At 31.9% G+C, this 5,035-nt stretch overlaps 1 long non-coding RNA gene across 1 annotated transcript; it reads left to right on the top strand.

Moving 5' to 3' along the window:
* The first annotated feature begins 2,615 nt into the window (after positions 1-2,615).
* LOC132634710 (uncharacterized) lies at positions 2,616-4,834 on the top strand. Its single transcript, XR_009580320.1, has 2 exons — positions 2,616-2,853; positions 3,058-4,834. It is a non-coding gene; the product is annotated as an uncharacterized LOC132634710 (long non-coding RNA).
* The last annotated feature ends 201 nt before the right edge of the window (positions 4,835-5,035 follow it).

Here is a 5,035-nt window from a genome sequence, read left to right as displayed (position 1 = left end):
ATATTATCAATTAGTTTTACTCCTGAATTTAGTTATTAGAACTATTTTATAAAAATAGTTTCGGGATAAATATATTTAACTTAGTAAGTTTGAGTAGTTTTGTTAAGTGGCACCCTTCCTAGAAGGTTGCTACAATGTAAACATTTATTACATTGTTATTAGTTCATATAACTAAAATTATGTCTTTAAGTATGTACTGTTACTTTGTAAACGTATTAAACTGAATGAATGTGCGCGAATAATAGAGAAAGATTATTTTTTAAGTATTATTCTCTCTGTTTTATTTTATTTATCTCTTTTTATTTTTTATCTTTTTTTAATTTGATTTTTTTTAACTTTTAAATCTTTTATTTTGTTCTTAACGACTGGCTCTATAAATGCCATGTCATAGTTTATGTCACAAGTTCTAATATTACTGTTGGTATGTGCCAACAATTATTTTTTAACTCCTTAATCCAAAGAAACATCAATCATATGTATAAAAAAATGAAGGAAGCAACAAAATTGATGCAAAAAATTAGCATCGATTTCAACTGATTAAAATTGTGGAGTAGTTTAATTTAGTATACTCTTATAGACTATAGTACATTATAACAAGAACATGTAACCTACATATATGCTTATTTGTCGCACTACGTGTAAAAGATTCCTTTTCTAGTTTACTTGAACAAAATCCTTTGGTGTGACGCCCAATTGGCCCCCCTACTGATTGTCAAGTTTTGTTGTTGCTGAAATCAAAATACTGTTATGTTATTTCATCGTCAAGCTTACCCTATTCATGTTATTATATACTACTATATCTTACATCTCGTGATATACGTTTGCTTATTATTTTTGTCATTAATTCTCTTCTTCTGATAGTATTTTCTTATCCTAGTTCCTGGAGTTAGATGATTTATTATTGTTGGTGCAGATCATTTTCTTTTTATTTTTCATCTTTTTCCCTTTTTTGACTGACTTTCTGGTTATGATTTTGAGAAAAGTTTGATGCGCATATTAGGTCATCTATTGATAATAATTGTCTCCCTTTTTCTTTTCTTTTCCTATCCTCCCCCCCCCCCCCCCCCCCCCCCGCCCAACCCCAAAAACCCCACACCCTTACCTTTCTATTTGACAATATTACACACAAAAAGTTTACGACGCACCAAAATCAACATTATTTTACTCCCTCCTTTACCAAAAGTAAGTTTTCATTAGCGCTTATTAGATAGATCGATTAAACCAATAATGTCAAATAACATGTTAGGTACAAGCATTCATAATAATTGACTTGAAACTTTCAATTATACTAAAAGAAACTGTGATTCAACTGTTGTATGGTCAACTTTACAGTATATGTTAAGCTTTGATAGGTGCTAAAGTTCTACAATATTTGACATTAAGTAAATATACTAGGGAATTCCATCCGATCCGTTAATCTCAAATCTTAAACTAGATGCTCAGATTCTTTTGTATGGTACCAAAACTTTGTAACTTCTCTCGCATGTAAATGCATCTTTTACCATGTTGAGTGTACGAAGGGCTCCGAATGAGTTTATAAAGATCTTGAACTACTCCATTAATTTATTATCCTAAAAGTAGCTAGATTTAATTGCGCACAAGGGTGTTAGTAGTAAATATGTCTTGAACATGGTAATATATAAAAGTATCCAAAGAGGATTATACTATTGCCTCGACCTACTATACCCATTGGTTAAGATTTTAAGTTACATGTTCAACAAGATTAATAAAAGATCTAAACTACTTCACCTAATGGGTTGAAAATTTTAATTTGTTAGATGCTCTAATTCTTTAACGGTAATGTACTTCTATATAATGTCATTAATTCGCTCTATAAATTGAATGGCCTTAGTACACACATCAGTAAAGGCGTGCTCTCTCAGTTACATTTTAAGTGACCCTATATCCTTTTGGTGGTTAAAAAATGATCGACCCTTTATGTGTTTGAAAATAATTAAACTAAAGATTTTACATTTTTCCTTTATGAGATGCCTTTACAACCTAAAAATGTTACAAGTAACATGTTTAGGATTGGCCACAAGCCTCATAAGTCTAACTATTACCATATAAATCTTATAACATATTTACAAATTGAAACCAAGACTTAAAATTATTTTTTGTCTTTAATTTTGTGTCTAATTAACTAAATTCATCTAAACTGCAAGGGGAAGCATATACAATTGATGGCTAAATTAGTCAAGAGGAGACGGTGACACATGAAGTAAGGCCAAAATTTGAAACTTATGAGTTTTGGATTATAATTTTTTTTTTTAAATTATTAGGAACTAAATTTATAATTTGTATATATTTAATGAATTTTTAAGACAAAATACAGAATTCAAATCAAAGTTGTTGAATTCAGACGAACCCATAGTCTACACTCTAGCTCCGCCCCTATCTTGGGGGTTGGGTGGGGGGATTAGGGGTGGGTCGTGGTCATTTCTGGAGCCAATTAACCAGTTGTGTAGGGTCAAGGCCCATGGTGTCTGTTGCTCTGCTTTTATGACTTTGTTTGTCCTTACCTATACAATACACAACCCCTCTTTCTTTCTCCATCCTTTATTTATTATCACATCTATCCCCCCCACTCCTTCATTCATTCTCAACAACAACAATAACAAACCCCCTCCCTTCTCCTCTCTTAATTCTTCTCCATCCTCAATATTCATATGAGGAAGTCCTCTCAGTTGAGGGGAATGTTGTCTGGCTCGAGGTCACCAACTAGATCCATGACCCATCCATTTTATGCCTTTCAAAAAGATTAGTTGATTTTAATATGAAAAAGGGGTTATGGATCATGTGTTAGTGTTGTCGGACCAGGCTTCATTCCCCCCAATTGTTGCTTCCTCCAAGGTTGAAGTTAGAGGAGCGAAAGAGATTTATTTGAATTGTACTTATATATAGATAGATAAGGCTACCATTCTTTTATTTATGTATATACCGTAAATAATGAACCTTCTTGTTGAAAATTTTGCCTTCGCTATATGTACAGATTTTGAAAAAGGTAAGCTTATCTTTTATGTGAGATCTTGATATATATGAGAGCAGTTTTTGTAGGTTGTGGGATTTGGTCATTATAAGGTAATGTTGATGGACAAGAGCAGATTGGTGTAATGATGAAGTTTTTTGACTCCTTCCACTTTTCTGCCACGGTAAAAATCTGATGCTGCTTTTATTTTAACTTTGTCATTTAATTTATGCTTGTGTCAGTTTCTCTCTGCTTTGAGTTAGTGTTATATCATTAGCCTCATTTTACTCATGATGACTTCTTGAATCTCTTCTGTCCGTTTCCTCATCTTCTTTTTGAATGACTTTGTAAGTATCATCATTACTCATCATTTCTTAGTTTAGGGTTTTACTTCCTCCTACCCACATGTGATGTAAGCTTACACATTCATTTCAGTTTATCAAATGAGATTTATCACACTTCTATATTTGGCTCATCATGTGATTTGTTGTTTCCTTTTCTCTCTTATATATCTGCTTTTTTCTTGGTGACAGGCATCAGGCATGGGAATTAATAATCTTTAAATCTAAAATATCGTAACTTATATTGTGGACAAGGTCTTGTGAGATCATCATACATAGATCTATGCTAATAAAATTTCTTCACATGAAGAAGAAGTCATTCCTCATTTCTGTTTCACTTTTTGGGTTAAAACTATAGAAAGTGTGCAGGAATATTTTCATTCTAAGCTTTGGTAAAGCTGGCTTAAAATTTCTTTTCTGCTGAAGAATGATCAGAGATTAATTTTTCAAAGATCTATACTCTTGACCACGGAGTACGTTTGATTTTGAAGCAACTCACTTGCAGCACTTGTTGTTTACCATATTGTTTAAGTTATGTATACCCTCATTCTAAAGAATTTTGTAACACTATCAGGTTACTCAAACGATAATTGCTATTAGTAAATTCTCTAAAATGTGAAATTGATAATCTTGAAAATATGACAAGTTACTATAACATGTCAAGGTGAAATGATAGAGTACGTTCTTTTTAACTTACGATGTATATAACTTAATAATTTCTCAATCAACTTGTTAGGGAATCATTGTTTACCATATACATTACAAACCGTGAAGTTCATCAAATAGAGTGATTTTCTAAAAATGGTGTCAATAATATTGTACTGTCAATATCAACAAAGAAACTAATGAGCTGTGATGGTAGAAATTACATAATGGATCTGGGGATGAACTGGCATGGATGCAACAATGCATATGCACTTTGGAAATTGAAGCTGAATCCTGTCGTCGCTTTGGCTCTATTACATTCTTGTGATCTGCTCCTATTGTTTGATGGGATGTCTTTGTACTATGTTCAAACATTCAGTATAAAAAAAGAAAAGGAAAACTTTCTTCTTTTTTTTTGTTGAAAGATTTGAAAATTTGAGTTTTGAAATGCTCGCGAAATGAAATAACTTTTGCAAAAACAGTTCAATTACAACACCTTTTTAAACAAATCAGAAAAATGAGTTTACAAACAATTAAAACAGCCATCTTAAATTCTTTTTGAGATATTGTGGTGTGTAGAATGACTTTATAACTTCTATGCATGTAACTATTGAAAAACATAGATGTGCCGAATGAATTCGCTGGAAGCCATTCCACTGCTGCACCTATGTATATTGCTTTGATGTTAAAGGGCCTCTAGAGAGTTCCTTTTCTTTCACTTCAGCAATGAATCTGCTTGTACTTTATCATTGTTACGTTGGAAAAAACATTAGGGTTTATGTATCACATGATGCAAAAAGGATGACTTCTCAATGCTTGGTTTTTTTATATATGGATTTCATATTATATATATCAAGCACACAAATTTTTGCATCGTCCATAGCATCTACTTTCTATATCCTATATTTTCAAGTATTTAAATTATTCTTGAAAACTTGAAAATTCACAAAAATATTATTGCTAATTAATTGAAGTGACAAGTAAAATATTCTAATAAAGATGTTTCTCAGTAATTTTATCACAGACTCTCAAAATCATGTGCGGTAACAACATCGAACCAAATACAAGGAGTAGCGGGGTC

This window comes from Lycium barbarum, chromosome 4 (genome assembly GCF_019175385.1).
Source record: "Lycium barbarum isolate Lr01 chromosome 4, ASM1917538v2, whole genome shotgun sequence".
NCBI classification, from domain to species: domain Eukaryota; kingdom Viridiplantae; phylum Streptophyta; class Magnoliopsida; order Solanales; family Solanaceae; genus Lycium; species Lycium barbarum.
This window is presented reverse-complemented; position numbering and strand designations above follow the sequence as displayed.